Source organism: Rutidosis leptorrhynchoides, chromosome 1 (genome assembly GCF_046630445.1).
Source record: "Rutidosis leptorrhynchoides isolate AG116_Rl617_1_P2 chromosome 1, CSIRO_AGI_Rlap_v1, whole genome shotgun sequence".
NCBI lineage: Eukaryota > Viridiplantae > Streptophyta > Magnoliopsida > Asterales > Asteraceae > Rutidosis > Rutidosis leptorrhynchoides.
The window spans coordinates 704,546,916-704,569,631 of NC_092333.1; the positions used below are offsets into that span (position 1 = coordinate 704,546,916).

The 22,716-nt window shown below is 33.8% G+C and overlaps 1 long non-coding RNA gene across 2 annotated transcripts; it reads right to left on the bottom strand.

Moving 5' to 3' along the window:
* Positions 1-454: 454 nt before the first annotated feature.
* On the bottom strand, positions 455-22,183 carry LOC139897590 (uncharacterized). 2 transcript variants are annotated; one of them, XR_011776709.1, is made up of 3 exons: positions 21,772-22,183; positions 20,300-21,629; positions 455-920 (listed from the first exon to the last, which is right to left on the bottom strand). It is a non-coding gene; the product is annotated as an uncharacterized lncRNA (long non-coding RNA). The 2 variants fall into 2 exon arrangements; XR_011776703.1 differs by lacking the exon at positions 455-920 and having other exon boundaries at positions 20,174-21,629.
* Positions 22,184-22,716: the final 533 nt, after the last annotated feature.

Consider the following 22,716-nt stretch of genomic DNA (forward strand, 5'->3'; position numbering starts at 1 on the left):
TAAGTCTCAAAATCGACAAACCGGTCATTAAACGGTAAATCCCCCCAAAGTTACCTATAATTACTATATATTACTAAATCTAGTTTAACTACTTAATTAACTAATTTGACCTAGTAAGACACCCAATAATAGTGTCCACGGATCGACCTCCCGGACTTTACCTTAGCTATATTATTACACGATAGGTTTACTTGCCTTTTGTGTTTTAATTTAATTTAGGTAATTTCCTGTAGTAAATAAATATAAAACTGATAGCTGTTTCATACACACCCTCTAGAACACATCAAAGGTGCTGGTAAAAATAATCACAGCTACCATATAATATAAATCTAATTTTGCAATAAAAAGCCCTAATTTTGCAATCAAAAGCCGCAATAATATAAACCCAAAAGAAGCAGAAAACTGAAACACTTAACGTCTATATGATATTTGTGATTCAGGAAACCATTGCGATGAAGAAAGCTGCTTCGATTGAACTATATAAATCGATCACCGTTACAAATTTAGATATCGGTAGTACCCTTATCATTGACAGCTCCATAAGAAGTTAAAGATTTAATTAAATTCATTTATGCTAATCAGTGATGCAATTCTGATGTATTACTATTTCTGTCCTTCAATAAAGTACTCCAATAAAATATGGTACAAAGAATTGTTGAAGTACGAAGGAAGACAAGTACCTGAGTAAGATTAAGATCAATATCGTGAAAAAAGTAGGGGTATGCAATAAGGAGCTTACAAAAATTAATAAGTTCAATTTTCACATCACAACGACATGTATGCAAGTTTATCCCTAAATAAAAAAAACTCCAAAACTATAACCATATGAAACTAAATATGAATTTCAACATACCCGGTCATGATGAGTTCCATATTCATGAACCGTTTTTCCCTTTGTAACCTTTATCACGTTGAAGAACCTGCACAAACCTCACTTTTTATCATCTTGATCATCAATAACATATATACATGATGTAAGACACAAATATTTATGGTACATAACTTAAGAATGTTGTACGTATAGTGGGTGGGGCGTGGTGTAAAACTAAAAGCTTAGAATCTGCCCAGACATGTGTACGCGTCGCACACACTTAAGGGAGCGCACCGCGCACGTGGCCTGTGACAGAATTCCTGTCTTTTCTATTTTTGAGCTTAATGAGGGGCTTTTTGATCTTTTCACTTGAGGCCGGATTTGAGGCCTTATCAGCTGGATTAGATCCAACTTTGGATCATTTTGACATCCACCAAACACTCTCAACTATCTAGAGAGAGAGGGAGAGTTCTAGTGAGAGAATTGGGTTTTTGAAGAAGAAGAAGAAGAAGCTTGGTTTGATCAAAAGCTCAAGTGTTAAAGTTGTTCACCTCGTTCCTAGCTACATTTTGGTTGTTGTGGTAAGTTCTAACTCCGAATTTCATTGTTTGATTTTGATATTCAAAGTCAGGGTTTGAACCTAAATTGTAGAGAAACCCATTTAAACTCTTGAGGTGAGTTCTTTGATTCTAGTAACCGGGTTTATTGTTGTTGTTGGTGAATTTTGGGTAGGAAACTGACTTAGCCATGATTTAGGACTTGTATTTGGGTTTAATCACTAGGTTTAGTGATTATGGAAGTGTTGAAACCCATTTTAGTGTATTTGAAAGACTAATTTTGAATTGAGTCAAAATTAGGGTTTATGGGTGATTTTGGGGATGATAAGTGTTTAACACTTGCGTTTGGGTTTAATTAGCGTATTAGGACCATTTTCACTTGTGTTAGTGATTATTGGTTAGTTTGGTCGCGGTTTGTGCTTGAAAGTGCAATTGGTCGAAAATACACTAAGTGTCGTTTTGAGTTAGTTTGTAAATCCACTCTAAGTGTGTTACTTGTATTGTCATATTGGAATAGGTACTTTCCATCGGCGAGTCGCGAATTATTCGGTTGCATTCATCAAGACGACAAGGTGAGTGTTAATATCCTATGTGCATATGTATGTGTAGGATGGGTGCGGGTCGGGTGAAGTGGTTCTCGGTTATAGAGCTCACTTCATATATAGGTGGATTTTTATGGACTTGTGTAATAGGTCCAATTGGCACGGTTGTGCGTTTTGGTTGACCACCATTGGCGAGTTGCACACTTGTGTGTACGCTATCACATGGATTGTGATTTGGAGTTATAACCCCTACGGCGTGGGTTGTGGTGTTGGAAATGAATATCGTTTTGCATGTATTCATAATATTTTGGGTAGTGTATCTCGGGTAGTGTGGATTCATGATGACTCGGGTTGTTCGGTCATCTTGTTGATGAGGTAGTGAATCTCGGGTTATGCGAATTCACTAAGGCTCGGGTAGTTCGGCCAACCTCGGTTGTTGAATTGGTGAAGAAGTGAATATCGGGTTATGCGAATTCACTAAGGCTCGGGTTGTTCGGCCAACTTTCGTATGTTTGAGGTTAAGGGGTTAACCTTGTAGTTTTGGCTACCATATGTATATGCTTATGTACTATTATTGTTGTAACTAATCTTGTGGCTTGGCTTGGTGGTACGTTAGGTATAACATTGCTTAGTTATGCTTGGATTGCGGTATGTGATTACTATGTGTGTGTTGGCGATGCGCATTTATTTTATGCATATATATTTATGTAGTATATTCTCACTCACTAAGCATTAGCTTACCCTCTCGTTGTTGATTTTTTTTTTATAGGTTCGCATGTTGGTGGCTCGGGTAAGCGTGGGGATTAGAAGGTCATGCTTTTGTATTTGATTAGGATTGGGTAGCGTATCCCCAATCGCCATGCTCGGTCTTTATTTTGTGTTAAAAATCATGTGGTCATAAATTTGTATTTTGTACGAAAGTCGTAAAACGGCCGATGTGGGCCCGGTGTCGTAAAACTCATTTTATTATTGGAACGTGTTAGTTTTAACTAATATTAAATGTTGTGAAAACTGTTTCGTCTAAAAGTGTCGGGAAGCGATAGATCTTTAACGCAAAAATGACAAATCCGGACAGAAGCTGAATGGCCTTGTGCGCGCCGCGCACAAGGAGGGGTGCGCGGCTATCTGTAAAAAAAAAAATTATTCCGCGTTTTTGGTTGGACAATGGGTTGGGTTGTTACAAGTGGTATCAGAGCATGATCTAAGGGATTTAGGTGACTTGAGATAGGTGCCTAGACTTAGACTTTTGTGTGTGCTTATTTGTTGCGGGACTTGTAGGGATTACGGGTCGGAATGGGAATTTGGTTAGTGCCTTAATTGTAGGTGGGCTAACGTTTATATTAATATGCAGATATTATTAATATATTAGTGCATTGTGTTTTGTTTATGTTGTGTTGGTTATATCATCGAGCGAGGCGGTCGTTGTACTAACGAATTGATACGGCGTGTGTGTGTAGTAAGGACTGGCAAACCTTATTACGGGTGCAAATCGTGTCTAACAAGTGATGTACGACGAGTGTTTAGAAAGATGGGGCGGTGTTGTGTGTGTGTGTGTGGTTTATAAGTTCGTGGACTAATCGTTTTGCATTCCTTAGAATGACGACGCGAAACGAGATCGAGACGAATGACGATGAGTTTGCGGCTAGGGTTGAGGCCGAGGTTGCAAAAGAAGTTAAAACAATCCGAGAAGAGTTCGAAAGAAGGCTTATCGAGCCTCAGGATAATGGTAAGAAGGAGTTTAGTTACAAGGAGTTTCGAGCGACTAAACCACCTATATATCATGGAGAACCGGATCCGTTAGTGAGTACTCGTTGGATCTCGGCGATTGAAGGATGTTTTCGTACAAGTGAGTGTCCTCCGGACAAGAAGACGAGAATCGCTACTAGTTTGTTACGAGATGGTGCGAAAGATTGGTAGGATGGTAAGATTGATACGGTCGGCGAAGAACCGTTCATGAGTTTGTAATGGGGCGATTTTAAGAAGGAATTCTTTGAAGAATTCCGAACACAAGCTGACTTGACAAGAATGCGTGGGGAGATACGTGTGTTGAGACAAGGGTTTATGGAACTAAATACTCTACGGGCTACTTTTATGACTAAGGCACGATTTTGCCCCGAGTATGTGAATAATGAAAGGTTGTTGATGCAATACTTCCGTAAGGCTTTAAATGATGAGTTATGAGGGAAGATAAGCCTTGGGCAAGTGAACTCGTTTGCCGAGCTATTTTCCGTGGCTAAGGGTTTTGAGCCATATCCTTGGGAGAGGATCGATAATGCTCCGAGTAAGAGAACGGTTGATTCGTACGGTGCCCCAAGTAAGAAAAATATGGGTGCAAGTGCGAGTACGGGTAATGTGGGTAAAGGCACGATGAATTCTCGTGCACCTAGATGTTTCAATTGTGGTGTTGGGGGACACAAGTTATGGGAGTGCACAATGTCGAGAAGTGATGACGGAATATGCTACTATTGTCATAAAGAAGGACATCGCAAGCCGGATTGTCCCAAGACAGAGTAATCGAGGCAAATCACCATATATAATTTTAGAGATCTTAATTTTTCTTTACTCGCCGAAGAATCAAATCATTTAGATTTCGAAGATTTTCTTTAAATCCCTTGAATTCCGGAATTCAATCGCGACTACGTCAAAAGTTATGAAAAATCTCCATTTCTTCATCTCGATCTTTTGTGATAGCTTCATTCATACGCTTCGATTAATCGAATCATTTTATCCATATTACTTAATGATGATAAAACTCTATTTATCAACTCATATTCGTCATGAAAACATTTATTATTGTTAACCATGACAACCACACTCAAATTTCGGGACGAAATTTCTTTAACGGTTAGGTACTGTGATGACCCGGAGATTTCCGACCAAATTTAAACTTGATCTTTATATGTTTCCGATACGATAAGCAAAATCTGTAATGTTGAGTCTCAAAAACTTGTGAACTATTTTCATGAAGTCATTTAATCTCTGACTGTGGTCGACGATTCATGAACAATTGTTGTAAATAAATATGTAAATATAAATATAAGTATATATATATATATATATATATATATATATATATATATATATATATATATATAATAAATTTGAAATAACGAAAAAACAAATCATTTGAATTGAATATGTAAAATAATATATAAAATAATAAAAATGTTAGTAGAATAAATATATATAAATGTATACATGAATTCTGTACACAGTGAATTTTAGATTTATATTGTAATACATATAAATATTCAATATTGTATATTGTAATATAAGTATTACATAATTAATAATATGTAATATTATTATACTAAATATAATTATAAGTTTAAATATATAACTGTTATATTAATATCACTATCATTACTACTTTGTCTTTATTGTTAATGTTAATACTTATATTATTAATATCAAATAATTTTAAAATAAAGTATGTATATATATATATATATATATATATATATATACCAAATTTGATATGTAAAAGTGATGTTATTATTATTAATATTATCATTATCATTAATAATACCAATATTATTATTAGTATTATCATTTTTATTATTATTATTATCATTAACATTTAAACTTATCTTTTATTTGAAACTTCTATTATTAATATTATCATATCAGTATTATTATTTTTAATTATTATTTTGATTATTACTAACATAACTGTTAATATTATAAAATATTCGATATTATTATTACAAATAATTTTTCTTATTATATTATTATTAACATTATCAATATTATTAATATTAAAGTTACGAATTATATATATATAATCAAATATATAAACAAATATATATATATATATATATATATATATATATATATATATATATATATATATATATATATAACACATACATATATAAAAATTTGTTATTTATACATATAGAATATATATACAGATAAAAATATAAATACTGATATATATATATAGGTATATATTTATATATATTTACGTATTATATTCATAAAAATCCAAAATCAGTTTTATCTCACAATCAAACTAAATTTGATTTTTATTATATCACCGAATTCATTACCTAATCTGTAACAATCGTACAAAGTTGTTGAATTAAAACATCTGCTTTTACATTTTTTCTTCTCCTGATGGCTACCTGCGTATTCTTGTCTGTTAAAAGGGAAAAGCTCGATTCCATTGGCAATACAAAATAAAACTCTGTGATATCATTTGTACTACTGCAATAATTTGATTTCCATCTATATTAAATGCTATCCTTAATTAAACAAGAATATACAGTTATATTTTTTTTTCTTTCATCGTTACCTCTGTCCCAACTTATTTCTTCCAAAAATTTGAAATCGAAATAATTGTTCAAATCCATTAATGTAGAGTTGTTAGTAATCCTTCATGTAAACTACCTGCAAAATCTCATGTCTCAATTTTCAATATCGAGCTCGAATTTTGAAGTCAAAGGTATTTTTCTAAAAAGTCAAAATATGTGTTCATCAAGAAATTCGCGTTTGTTTTGATGTTATACATTAAATTAATAATTCAGAAAGTTTATACAAACGATTTAGAATCTTTTTTGTGTTATAACAATTTTCTAAAACATAATAAAAATCAAAATTTGATATTTTTTTTCTTCTTTAATACCGATAGCAGCAGCGATCTTTTATAATTTTTTTTTCTTTTCGCGTTTAACTGAGGGAAATAATAGATAGAAAATGTTTCGGTTTTAATATAATTCCAAACTTATTTCTTCATTTGATTTAAGAATCTTGATCTCTGGTCGTTCTTGGGTTTGAGATGAAGAAGAAGTTTAACAGAAAAATAAAAACGGGATATATACCTTTGTATTCTGTATTAAATCAAAAAAAGCATAGCAGTGCAGTTGGTTAGGGACGTTTGGGTTTAACGAGAGGTCGAGGGTTCGAGCCCGGGCGATGGCGTTCATTTTTTTAAAGCTTTTTGAGGTTCGTGAATTCGAGGCCAACCATGCATTGTTCATTTGTTCAATGTCATTTTATGTATTTTTACTACAAAATACATTAGGTGAGTTTCATTTGTCTTTTTACCCTTTATATTTTTGGGCTGAGAATACATGCGCAATTTTTATAAATGTTTTACAAAATAGACACAAGTAATCGAAACTACATTATATGGTTGAATGATCGAAGCCGAATATGCCCCTTTTTACTTGGTAACCTAAGAATTAGTAAACCAGTCTACTAATTGACGCGAATCCTAAAGATAGATCTATTGGGCCTAACGAACCCCATCTAAAGTACCGGATGATTTAGTACTTCGATATTGTTTTATATCATGTCAGAAGGATTTCCCGAAATGATAGGGGATATTCTTATATGCATCTTGTTAATGTCGGTTACCAGGTGTTCAATCCATATGAATGATTTTTGTCTCTATGCATGGGACGTATGTTTAAGAGAAATGGAAATATGAAATCTTGTGGTCTATTAAAATTATGAAATGAATGTTTATGATAAACTAATGAACTCACCAACCTTTTGGTTGACACTTTAAATCATGTTTATTCTCAGGTATGAAAGAAATCTTCCGCTGTGCATTTGCTCATATTAGAGATATTACTTGGAGTCATTCATGACATATTTCAAAAGACGTTGCATTCGAGTCGTCGAGTTCATCAAGATTATTACTAAGTCAATTATAGTTGGATATATTATGAAATGGTATGCATGCCATCAACTTTCGATGTAATGAAAGTTTGTCTTTTAAAAACGAATGCAATGTTTGTAAAATGTATCATATAGAGGTCACGTACCTCGCGATGTAACCAAATGTAATGTATTCATCCAGATGGATTAGGACGGGTCATTTCAGTTGGTATCAGAGCGGTGGTCTTAGCGAACCAGGTCTTGCATTAGTGTGTCTAACTGATAGTTGTTTAGATGCATTAGTGAGTCTGGACTTCGACCGTGTCTGCATGTCAAAATTTTTGCTTATCATTTCGTGTCGAAAATTACCTGCTTATCATTCTTAGGGAATCACTTGCTTATCATCTTTAGTCTAGACACATCTTATTGCATTGATTGCATGATTAGTGTATGGACAAAATTCATATCTTAGCATATCTGCTAATTCACATCTTAGCGTAGTTGTTACTGTAGACTTTGCTTGACAACTTCCATAGATTTCTCCGTAACTTATGGGATTTTGGTATTATATATGCATATGTAAATTATGTATTGTAGGGTACTAATCTACATCCTATTCTATTTCTTATCAAAAATCCATCATCTGATCGTACGAGATGAATCCCTCAACCAGTTCGAGTCCTTTAAATTTCGATAGCTATTCCGATAGTTATTCCGACAGCTATTCCGACATAGAGTTTCACTCGAGCTCCGAAAGCAGAGTCACCTGAATGAATCAAAAAATCAGCCATCCCCAATTCATCTGATGGTTCGTAGTCGACTTAATCAATGGAGACGCGAAGAAGGCGATCCCTTCCACCAACCGAATTCACCTCTTGACAATGAACCTGAAGCGTTTACCGGCGAACCTGTTTGAGACACCATTTTCTCTCATTTTAAGAGTATCTAGTCACGGTCATATACTATCTCAGATTCTAAACCTCATTCATTCGCTCGTTCCAACCGACAATCAACCCGGAATAATAGAAGAAGTCAACAAACTTCGCACTCGAAAAATAAATTTAGAGAATATGGTGCAAAATTTACCAGCTTCAGCAACATCACCGGCACCAACAGCACCATCAGTAACAGCAGCAGTACCATCAACAATCCATGCCTCAACATCTCATTCTGTACCTCGAGTATAATCATCGTTTTACGTATCGTTCTACATAAATTATCTTCGTTCTTCATGGCGATTAAGTAATCTCTAAGTGTTTTAGAGATTAGGTATTCTAGTTCTAACGGTAAACCAAATGAGTTTAAGATCATATTAACTCAATGAATCCATGATTACATCTGAAGAAAATACATATGTATATATGTTTTCATAAAGATTGTAATTAAAAATTCTTTCGTACAAAGTGTTAATTGTGAAAATATTTTAACGGGTAGGTAATACCCGAGGAGTATTCAGATTTCACATTAATAAGTTACACTGTACATTCTTCAAAGCTAATTCAACAGTCGTTTACTATCCTACTTACGTCCACCGATATACAAATCCGTTCACCACAGAATAACCATATTCATCCAATTTCATATTTGGATTTTGATTTATCAAAAATCAAGTGGCATAATGAAGGAAACATTTGACAAAATAAAATTTGTTAGAAACAAACAAATTAACTATGAGAAATTTTGTTAAGAATCCACGCTAACTGATCCTAGCTAATTGTTCCCAGCTAACTGATTACACTCTATTTATCGCAATTTAATTATCGCAATTTACATTCTCGCAATTTTATTTATCGTCATTTAATTTCTGTTATTTACTTTACGTATTTTATTTATCGTCATTTAATTACTGTATTTATTTTACGCACTTTAAATATCGGGACACGTATACAAGGTTTTGACATATCCAGTGTTGTAAATCTCTCGAGATCTCCCCGAGATCTCCTCCGAGATCTCGTTTTTAGAAGGCAACCGAGATGAGATGTTCATCTCCCGGGATTTCTCAGTCAACCGGGTCAAACTTAGTCAAAGCCACGATTTATCGGATTTTCTTGCTAATTTGTAAGATTTTCTTGTAAAATTCGTAATTTCTAAGATTTTTTCGCTCATTTCTCGAATATTTTTGTAAAATCTCGTAAAAACGTATATAAATATTCATATATTTATGTTTCTATGTATATTTTTATTTAAAAAAACTATAAAGTCAACGTAAGTCAACGTCCGAGATCTCCCCGAGATTATTCCGAGATGCCGAGATCTCCATAAAAAAAATCCAAACGAGATCTCCCCGAGATCCGAATTCTCCAACCTTGGACATATCATATCGACGCATATATATATATATATATATATATATATATATATATATATATATATATATATATATATATATATATATATATATATATATATATATATATATTATTTGGAATAACCATAGACACTCTATATGCAGTAATGATCGAGTTCTCTATACAGGGTTGAGGTTGATTCTATAATAATATATATACTTTGAGTTGTGATCGAGTCTGAGACATGTACACGGGTCACGATACGTATTAATTAATTCGAATATTATATATTAAACTATATATGAAATATTAAATTGCTAACTGTGGACTATCAACTGATGACTACCAACATTGGACAATTAAAATGAATTAAAATAAATTAAAATATTGATTATAACAGATGAAACTAAACAATTCTTCAAGCTTGCCACTTGATATCATCTTAAACTTCATTTGTATCTTGACGATTACAATCTGCGTTCAAACCTTTCATGATTCTTGAAAACACCTCAATCGAGAGGATGAACCAACCGCACCTCATCTACGGAAGAAAAGATTTATGCATATAGTGATGCACCTGAAAACACTCGGAACTTGAGTAAACGTTTACCACATAGACGTGCTAATTCCATAGTGTTATTATCCCCCAAATTAACTTTGCAATCCCTTTCCAAATTAGTCAATTTTGTCACAGCTCCAACAAGTCAACTTCGACTTTTCACTCGGATTAGCTTATTATAACCCTGATATATAAGTTGTCTTTCGTCATCGATACCGGGAAACTGTTTATATCTCACCACATTAGCAGTAAATTTACCAACAACTTCGTTGATCTTTGACTTTCTGAAAAGTGATTATATCCATCGAAACCCTATCATCTACTCATTCGCATCGAGAATTGCCATACCAATTACTGAGAATTAGCAATCAATATTTTGAAACTCGCAGCATTACTACATCAACAGTTATATGAATGCATATAACATTTATCTCTTAGAATTATGGTCTTCTATTCTGAAATTCTGAAAAAGCTGAATACAGCAGCAAAAAAAAAAAAAAAAAAAAAAAAAAAACTGTACAAGCTGAATACAGCAGCAAAAACTGTACACGCCCTTAACCGTCGAAGGTATAAAGATAAAGAATAGTATGTTGGCAAAGCTCAGAAAAGTTAGAACTGGAAACCGGATTGAGCTAACCATGAAGGAGACTCTGAACAAATTACAAGTACTAAACTCGTACATAAAGAATCCAGATGATTCTATTTCTGATGAAATCTTTAGCGAATACCTTACTCCTTAACCGCTCTAAATCATCGTGAATGAATTTCTTCATCACAATTTGATTCTATCATCGTACCTTTCTTTATTAATATCCTCAATATTTCTGAAGATATCTTCATAAATATTCTCGTTCGATATTAATTATCTCTCTGCGCTATCCGTATTATATCATAAAAGGAAACTGTTTTAGTTTCTATATTCTGCAAACCTTTGAATTTAAATTATGAATGATTTTGAAGTAGTGTTGGGAACTGATGCATGAGTTAGTATAATATAATGACACTAGATCAACGTGATTATATTACAGTAAGTCATACTGAGTTTCTAAATGGAGTGTGATGATTCACAGATTATAACGTCATCATGTGCTATGTTACACGACTCTTACATTCTATCTAATCTCTAAACATATCAAGAACATATATTTTTGATAGTTCTATCGTTTGTGATTCTAGTAATTTAACCAATCAAGATTGTGCTATTACAAATCTCTCTCTTAGAACATTAGTCATGTTCATTCGAAATTCCACACCTACAAATTCTGGACCATTACTTACTTAATTTAAAGTCGGGTAGAGAAAACAAAAGCATGGAGCTCCGAAATATAAGGGAGGATATGAAGCCCGATAACAACACATAAATTACAAACCGTGTATGTCAATATTTATGGCAACATAAAGACACGGGAGAATTAAAAACACTATAACCCCAAGAGCAAAGTAGAAGAAAACAGATTCCTCCGGTGGAAGTTGGAAAAGGAGAATGATTGTTGCGATAGTAAGGATAAGGACGAGGACTAGAACTGGATTAAGCATTTTCACAATCTTTCGAATTTGGGGATTGTATAGAAATGGTGAGAATAAGAGAACGGAAGAGCTTAATTTATAATGGAAATACAAGACAGAGTAATCGAGGCATATCACCATATTTAATTTTAGAGATCTTAATTTTTCTTTACTCGCCGAAGAATCAAATCAATTAGATTTCGAAGATTTTCTTTAAATCCCTTGAATTCCGGAATTCAATCGCGACTACGTCAAAAGTTATGAAAAATCTCCATTTCTTCAACTCGATCTTTTGTGATAGCTTCATTCATACGCTTCGATTAATCGAATCATTTTATCCATATTACTTAATGATGATAAAACTCTATTTATCAACTCATATTCGTCATGAAAAAATTTATTATTGTTAACCATGACAACCACACTCAAATTTCGGGACGAAATTTCTTTAACGGGTAGGTACTGTGATGACCCGGAGATTTCCGACCAAATTTAAACTTGATCTTTATATGTTTTCGATATGATAAGAAAAATCTGTAATGTTTAGTCTCAAAAACTTGTGAACTATTTTCATGAAGTCATTTAATCTCTGACTGTGGTCGACGATTCACGAACAATTGTTGTAAATAAATATGTAAATATAAATATAAGTATATATATATATATATATATATATATATATATATATATATATATATATATATATATAAATTTGAAATAACGGAAAAACAAATCATTTGAATTGAATATGTAAAATAATATATAAAATAATAAAAATGTTAGTAGAATAAATATATATATAAATGTATACATGAATTCTGTACACAGTGAATTTTAGATGTATATTGTAATATATATAAATATTCAATATTGTATATTGTAATATAAGTATTACATAATTAATAATATGTAATATTATTATACTAAATATAATTATAAGTTTAAATATATAACTGTTATATTAATATCACTATCATTACTACTTTGTCTTTATTGTTAATGTTAATACTTATATTATTAATATCAAATAATTTTAAAATAAAGTATGTATATATATATACCAAATTTGATATGTAAAAGTGATGTTATTATTATTAATATTATCATTATCATTAATAATACCAATATTATTATTAGTATTATCATTTTTATTATTATTATTATTATCATCATTAACATTTAAACCTATCTTTTATTTGAAACTTCTATTATTAATATTATCATATCAGTATTATTATTTTTAATTATTATTTTGATTATTACTAACATAACTGTTAATATTATTAAATATTCGATATTATTATTACAAATAATTTTTCTTATTATATTATCCTTATATACTAATTTGCACCCAAATTTTGGTCGTACTATCAAGATAAATACGACAACACACACCAATTTTTTAAAAATACCCCTTAATGTTCAAATTCTTCAGGGGCCTCAACTGTAACATTATTAATTTATTATAAAATTTGACCCAAACTCCACTCAAATTTTCAACGGGTCGTATCTTCCTGCTCACCGCGAGTTAAATTTTTTTGACTTCACCGTTCAACTCAAAATAATTTTACGAACACAACGCAACTACCTATGCGCGAAACAGACTATTTTTAAAAAATGCTAAACATTTTAGGATATTTTCCATACATATACGTACACGTATAATAAACAACCTAAACTAACCACATCATATCGATGGTTCTTTTCCCTTTTCATGCAATTTTTCTGGCGTTAAAAATGCGCAATACATTAGGTATACTAGTTACTAACCACGTATTCACACATTTTTTATAGTGTAAATATATAGCGCTACATTAAATAGGAATATGCAATCCGAAAGACCCCGCCGCAGCGCGCGGGCTAATATTTTTCTAGTTATTATTAACATTATCAATATTATTAATATTAAAGTTACGAATTATATATATATATATATATATATATATATATATATATATATATATATATATATATATATATATATATATATATATATATATAAATACATACATATATAAAAATAAGTTATTTATACATATAGAATATATATACAGATAAAAATATAAATACTGATATATATAGGTATATATTTATATATATTTACGTATTATATTCATAAAAATCCAAAATCAGTTTTATCTCACAATCAAGCTAAATTTGATTTTTATTATATCACCGAATTCATTACCTAATCTGTAACAATCGTACAAAGTTGTTGAATTAAAACATCTGCTTTTACATTTTTTCTTCTCCTGATGGCTACCTGCGTATTCTTGTCTGTTAAAAGGGAAAAGCTCGATTCCATTGGCAATACAAAACAAAACTCTGTGATATCATTTGTACTACTGCAATAATTCGATTTCCATCTATATTAACTGCTATCCTTAATTAAACAAGAATATACAGTTATATTTTTTTTTTCTTTCATCGTTACCTCTGTCCCAACTTATTTCTTCCAAAAATTTGAAATCAAAATAATTGTTCAAATCCATTAATGTAGAGTTGTTAGTAATCCTTCATGTAAACTACCTGCAAAATCTCATGTCTCAATTTTCAATATCGAGCTCGAATTTTGAAGTCAAAGGTATTTTTCTAAAAAGTCAAAATATGTGTTCATCAAGAAATTCGCGTTTGTTTTGATGTTATACATTAAATTAATGATTCAGAAAGTTTATACAAACGATTTAGAATCTTTTTCGTGTTATAACAATTTTCTAAAACATCATAAAAATCAAAATTTGATATTTTTTTTTTCTTCTTTAATACCGATAGCAGCAGCGATTTTTTATAATTTTTTTTCTTTTCGCGTTTAACTGAGGGAAATAACAGATAGAAAATGTTTCGATTTTAATATAATTCCAAACTTATTTCTTCATTTGATTTAAGAATCTTGGTCTCTGGTCGTTCTTGGGTTTGAGATGAAGAAGAAGTTTAACAGAAAAATAAAAACGTGATATATACCTTTGTATTCTGTATTAAATCAGAAAAAGCATAGCAGTGCAGTTGGTTAGGGACGTTTGGGTTTAACGAGAGGTCGGGGGTTCGAGCCCGGGCGATGGCGTTCATTTTTTTAAAGCTTTTTGAGGTTCGTGAATCCGAGGCCAACCCTGCATTGTTCATTTGTTCAATGTCGTTCTATGTATTTTTACTACAAAATACATTAGGTGAGTTTCATTTGTCTTTTTACACTTTATATTTTTGGACTGAGAATACATGCGCAATTTTTATAAATGTTTTACGAAATAGACACAAGTAATCGAAACTACATTATATGGTTGAATGATCGAAGCCGAATATGCCCCTTTTTACTTGGTAACCTAAGAATTAGTAAACCAGACTACTAATTGACGCGAATCCTAAAGATAGATCTATTGGGCCTAACGAACCCCATCCAAAGTACCGGATGCTTTAGTACTTCGATGTTGTTTTATATCATGTCCGAAGGATTTTCCTGAATGATAGGGGATATTCTTATATGCATCTTGTTAATGTCGGTTACCAGATGTTCAATTCATATGAATGTTTTTTGTCTCTATGCATGGGACGTATGTTTATGAGAAATGAAAATATGAAATCTTGTGGTCTATTAAAATTATGAAATGAATGTTTATGATAAATTAATGAACTCACTAACCTTTTGGTTGACACTTTAAAGCATGTTTATTCTCAGGTATGAAAGAAATCTTCCGCTGTGCATTTGCTTATATTAGAGATATTACTTGGAGTCATTCATGACATATTTCAAAAGACGTTGCATTCGAGTCGTCGAGTTCATCAAGATTTTAACTAAGTCAATTATAGTTGGATATATTATGAAATGGTATGCATGCCGTCAACTTTCGATGTAATGAAAGTTTGTCTTTTAAAAACGAATGCAATGTTTGTAAAATGTATCATATAGAGGTCAAGTATCTCGCGATGTAACCAAATGTAATGTATTCGTCCAGATGGATTAGGACGGGTCGTTTCAAAGATGTGGTAATGGGTCGTGTGAACCCAATTGTAGAAAGGTCTACCTTTCGGTAGCATTGTACGGTTGTACAAGGTGCGTGTTGTGTTGGTTTTGTGTCGTTGTTTAAATAAAGCCAACGGGTGACGGTGTGCGTCAATTTCTAGTGTGCAAAATGAATTCGTGAGAATTCATTTGTTATGACCGATGGAGAGATTGGTCACGTATGTCGGAGAGTGGTAATTATCGCGGATGATGTTGCCACGGCGATGCGGTTATGGAACGTAGTTCCATGTGGGGAGTTACACTCCCGCACGTGGAGGTTTTAGTGTGAGATTTCGGATAATGCTCATAGTAGATCCGGAATTTGTGTCGGGACCTAGAATTGGTCGATTTATGGTAGAGTACAACTTCGGTTAAATTGTACTTATGGTTTCGGATTTGAATTATCACCGAGGTGGTAATGTGGTGAATCTCATTGAGAGATAATGGGCGTATTTGGCGAGCAAGGTGAAATCCCTCGGTTAAGGGATGTATGGGTCGGATTCTCTTCTAGAGAATTATTGTTTTGCGCCTATATGCGATATAGGTGGTTCTTGCTCGATTGTGATAGCAATGTTCACGTGTGCGTATGATTTGTGTGCGGAAATTCCAGGCGGTGTGGATTGATTTTAAGTATGCGTATATACTTCGTTTGTGGTGAATGGTTAGTGTAATCCGTTAGGATTCACTATAGTGTAGCAGTGCGCGATGTTGCACTACTCGTTGTTTGAGGCCAAAAGAGCGTGTGTGATTGGTGGGTTATGGCCGTTGACGTGGTCCGCTAACTTCGCCTTGGGAGTAGTGTTATATCCGTATGGTATAACGTTATAGGGAAATTCGAGTACCGATGGGGAATGGGAGTACCATTCATGTGTTGAGATTTTAGGACGTGAATATCGGGTTGTTCGTATTCACAATATTTCGGGTAGTACGATTATCCTTGTTGGTTGGACTCATAGTTTGAGGTAGTGAATGTCGGGTAGTTCGGATTCACTAAGGCTCGGGTTGTACGGCCATCCTCGGTTATACTATGTGGTGGAGGTAGTGAATATCAGGTTGCGCGTATTCACGATGACTCGTGTTGTGCGGTCATTTTGTTGTGGGAAATATGGATTGGGTTAATAAATTTCGGGTTGTTGCGAATTCACTAAGGTTCGGGTTGTTTCGACCATCTTCCATATGTGTTTAGGCTCGGGTTGTTTCGGCCATGTTGGTGTGGTTTGTATTGCGAACTATTGGTTGTTTTATACACCAATGGTGGAGTCGTGAGGACCATGTTGAGTAATTAGTGATGTGATAGCCGTGTTTCGCTCACATGTTGTTATGGGTGTGACAATGGTCGATTTTGTACACCTTGGGATTAGCGTTGCCATAGTTGTTTTGGGGCGCTATCGGTTTTAGCCGTTGCTTATGATGTTATGATAGTTGCGTATTAATCGTATTACGCACTACAAGGGATGTTATGTGGTAAGCGTATCCGTAAGGATTCATTTTTGTTCGGTCTTCATCGTTTCGGGTTGTTGACCTTAGGTTGAGACTTGGTTGCTTTTAGCATTGTACTCGGTAAGGTTATGCTAAGGGATTGATATCTCGGTAAGAGATTGGTTGAGTTTTTCCCGATGTGAGGGATTGAGCGAGTTTTAGTGCTCGGATTTGCGGACTTGATAAATCGCGGATGACGATTTAGTGTTAAAGGCGGTTCATTGGGGAGGATTGCCTAGAGAGATTGGAAGGAAACATGATGTTTTCGCGAATGTTAAGCGATTGTGGTAGTTTTCGGATGTCGTGTGTATTGCATGTCTCGAAATGCATGCACATGTGTAATTGGTAAATGGTTTAATCTTCGAGTTTATGATAATTGTGGTAGAAGTCGGTTTGGAACGTATGTTTGAGGACCGTAGAGTGTGGGTCCGTTTGGCTTCGTGACGAGGATCACGAGGACGTGATCGATTCTAAGTGGGGGAGAGTTGTAAGACCCAAATATTTATGGTACATAGCTTAAGAATGGTGTACGTATAGTGGGTGGGGCGTGGTGTAAAACTAAAAGCTCGGAATCTGCCCAGACAAGTGTGCGCGCCGCGCACACTTAAGGGAGCGCGCCGCGCACGTGGCCTGTAACAGAATTCCTGTCTTTTCTATTTTTGAGCTTAATGAGGGCCTTTTTGGTCTTTTCACTTGAGGCCGGATTTGAGGCCTTATCAGCTGGATTAGATCCAACTTTGGATCATTTTGACATCCACCAAACACTCTCAACTATCTAGAGAGAGAGGGAGAGTTCTAGTGAGAGAATTGGGGTTTTGAAGAAGAAGAAGCTTGGTTTGATCAAAATCTCAAGTGTTAAAGTTGTTCACCTCGTTCCTAGCTACGTTTTGGTTGTTGTGGTAAGTTCTAACTCCGAATTTCATTGTTTGATTTTGATATTCAAAGTTAGAGTTTGAACCTAAATTGTAGAGAAACCCATTTAAACTCTTGAGGTGAGTTCTTTGATTCTAGTAACCGGGTTTATTGTTGTTGTTGGTGGGTTTTGAGTTGGAAATCGACTTAGCCATGATTTAGGACTTGTATTTGGGTTTAATCACTAGGTTTAGCGATTATGGAAGTGTTGAAACCCATTTTAGTGTATTTGAAAGACTAATTTTGAATTGAGTCAAAATTAGGGTTTATAGGTGATTTTGGGGATGATAAGTGTTTAACACTTGCGTTTGGGTTTAATTGGCGTCTTAGGACCATTTTCACTTGTGTTAGTGATTATTGGTTAGTTTGATCGCGGTTTGTGCTTGGAAGTGCAATTGGTCGAAAATACACTAAGTGTCGTTTTGAGTTGGTTTGTAAATCCACTCTAAGTGTGTTACTTGTATTGTGATATTGGAATATGTACTTTCCATCGGCGAGTTGCGAATTATCCGGTTGCATTCATCAAGACGACAAGGTGAGTGTTAATATCCTATGTGCATATATATGTGTAGGATGGGTGCGGGTCGGGTGAAGTGGTTCTCGGTTATAGAGCTCACTTCACATATAGGTGGATTTTTATGGACTTGTGTAATAGGTCCAATTGGCACGGTTGTGCGTTTTGGTTGACCACCATTGGCGAGTTGCATACTTGTGTGTACGCTATCACATGGATTGTGATTTGGAGTTATAACCCCTACGGCGTGGGTTGTGGTGTTGGAAATGAATATCGGTTTGCACGTATTCATAATATTTTGGGTAGTGAATCTCGGGTAGTGCAGATTCATGATGACTCGGGTTGTTCGGTCATCTTGTTGATGAGGTAGTGAATCTCGGGTTGTGCGAATTCACTAAGGCTCGGGTAGTTCGGCCAACCTCGGTTGTTGAATTGGTGAAGAAGTGAATATCGGGTTGTACGAATTCACTAAGGCTCTGGTTGTTCGGCCAACTTTCGTATGTTTGAGGTTAAGGGGTTAACCTTGTAGCTTTGGCTACCATATGTATATGCTTATGTACTATTATTGTTGTAACTAATCTTGTGGTTTGGCTTGGTGGTACGTTAGGTATAACATTACTTAGTTATGCTTGGATTGCGGTATGTGATTACTATTTGTGTGTTGGCGATGCGCATTTATTTTATGCATATATATGTGTGTAGTATATTCTCACTCACTAAGCATTAAGTTACCCTCTCGTTGTTGACTTTTTTTATAGGTTCGCGTGTTGGCGGCTCGGGTAAGCGTGGGGATTAGGTGGTCATGCTCTTGGATTTGATTAGGATTGGGTAGCGTATCCCCAATCGCCATGCTCGGTCTTTATTTTGTGTTAAAAATCATGTGGTCATAAATTTGTATTTTGTACGAAAGTCGTAAAACGGTCGATGTGGACCCGGTGTCGTAAAACTCATTTTATTGTTGGAACGTGTTAGTTTTAACTAATATTAAATGTTGTGAAAACCGTTTCGTCTAAAAATGTCGGGAAGCGATAGATCTTTAACGCAAAAACGACAAATACGGACAGAAGCTGAATGGCCTTGTGTGCGCCGCGCACAAAGAGGGGTGCGCGATCTGTAAAAAAAAAAAAAAAATTATTCCGCGTTTTTGGTTGGACAATGGGTTGGGTTGTTACACATGATCAGCTTGGAAATCTAACAATACCCTCTCCTCATTGCGAATCTTGACTTTTCAAAAGTTTTAAATGTGTAAACAACACTTTGGACTCCAACTCAATTGGCATTATATACAAACTAACCCATGTAAAAAGACCAAGTAGTATACACAATGCAGACTTATGCATCGACCTAAAAGAGCAGCTGCAAAATCAGTACATATTTAAATATACAAAAGCTCGACAAACCAAGTGACCAAACATATGAAAATAATATTAGCAACTACCACAGTTATAAACACACAGCCAAAAAAGCACACACAGAGTATCAAACAAAACATGAATATAACACGTTACCAAACGAACCGCAACAACCAACCTGCTTGTTCTGGGCTACGGGCAAAATGCCGATCGGAGACCAAAGAAGAAGACGTTGATTGCCCACCTGAAAACAACACAATCACATAGGGCAACCAAATAGGTTGCATTAGGCATTGTCTCCCTTTATTTCATACAATTGAGGTGAGTTTTTTGTACATAAATTTAACCATCTAAAATACAATAATCGTGTAACAAAACGAATCAAGTAATACACAAACGCAGACGTATATAACAAACTAAAAGAGCAGCAAAAAAATAAGGACATATTTAGGTAAAACAATCATCACTTGCAAACCTTGTTTAAACCCATGAAGTTATCATCATCAAAATATAGGCCAAACCTCCAGTCATACCATTTGCCACGTTCTGACCAATTCTAAAAAATGAACATAAAAGTTAAACATTAATCACCAAGACTACCCAGCGCTACAACTATCGGGCCCCATTTGTTTGTTCCCTTTCCATAGTGTAACTCAGAATTCGGTACAACAATCCAAACAAAACAAATGGCAAAAAACCATGTCAGTCAACATGTTAAAAACAAAAGGAAACACATAAAATAAAAGTTAAAAATATAACAAGAATGAAGACAAAAGAAAATAGAACGCAAGATACCAAGGATTAAGATCTAACAACGTAATATTAAATAAATGACCCAGATATATAGACATTCTACTTTGTTTGACCCAAATGCGTCAATGACTTTCAAACCTCTTAACTACAATTCCGCTTGTTCACGAATACCTACTTATCTTGGGAATTTCCCTTTATCTTTACTACTTGAACCTACACATGGGGAAAACACTAAATATAAGAAATGCTTAGTGATTTCAATTGGTTAGTAACCATACACAATGTAAAAATTAAACAACAATGCTAACTAATATATATTTCCAACCCGTGATATAGAAGCAGGTATGCTTTGAAACGTTCTTTGTAGTCCAAATAGATGAGTAGTTGGGTTGGCTATTATTTTCTCCGATCTCTTTGTTGGCTCACATATGAAATTGCCTAATCTATAGGCTGACTGTAGTTGAATTGGATATAAGAATACATAAGTATCTCCCCTGACCTCTTCCTGTTGACTTTCTAAAAAGTCAACAATGATGAATTGTATATAGCTATTAGCTACATCTAATCTAATTAAGCCCTTATTCTAAAACACCAAATGCTGGTTTTGTTAATTTACACTACATGAGTGTTATGTATAGACTATAGAGAAATATGAGTGTGGTTCAAATGCTTTAAAGAAATACCTTATTTTCACTCATCTTGTGCTCGAATTCTACAAGCTAGTAATGTATTTCCTTGTAAACGAATTAATTATCCTGATGACCATCAAATAAACAAAAATATTCATAATGAGAAACAAATTAAATTAAACTTCGTATGAATACAAAATGGGATATAAATAACAAAAACAACCCTTAAATAATACTCAAAGTTCTACCATAGAAGGAAAGATCGTACCTTTTTAAAATTTGCCATTAATAATCCCACAGTCAACCTTCAAAGTTCTACCCATCTTTTGATCATCCATAAAAATTCCCACTTCAAATGGATTGCAAGTTATAGCAACTCTGTAATCAGTAATTAACAGAGTTAGCGTCGATATAGCAAAACCAGATTCAAGTTCTGGTCTCTTAGAACATATATCTGCACTGAATCCATTGTTAACCCAATTCAATGTGAAACCATGGATAACGATATAGCAATAATGAAATTAAATCCGTTAACCCATTCAATGTGAAATCCTAGGTTGAGCGACTTTCAATTTGAGTTCTCATGATCGATTTTCGATGAGGATTTTGATTAGTTTGGGGAGGAAGTTAGGGTTTCACGGAAGATTCGAGATAATAAAAGGGATTAGGTTAATCCCGTGTTTTTTTCTAATTGAATTGTGTTTCGTGTTTTTTTTTAATTATTTGAAAGGGGTATTTTAGGGATTGGAGTGTTTTAACAATTGATTTATTAGCTATTTTTTTTAGTGGATCATTAGAAACCGTTGGATTAAAGGGTATTATAATTTAATTTTTTAATCTAATGGTAGTTAAGAAGGTTTTAAAAATAATTATTAACTAATTGAGACTCTCTTTTAATGTATATAGTGATAGTGATAGTGAAGTGATAGTGATATATAGTGATAGTGATAGTGATAGTGATAGTGATAGTGATAAAGGTTAAATAGTAAGTTAAAGTTGTTTTTAAGAAACTAACCATGTTTTGGCTCACGGAATCCAATGAAATTTCGGCAGAATTGGAATTGAATTTAGACACGATATGTGTCTAAATTCAATTTCAATTCCGCAGGAATCCCATTGGATTCCGTGAGTCAAACGGAACATAAAAATCAATTTTCCAAATGAGTTAAAAAGATGTAAGCCGAAAATTCACCAACAGTTATACCCTTTACAA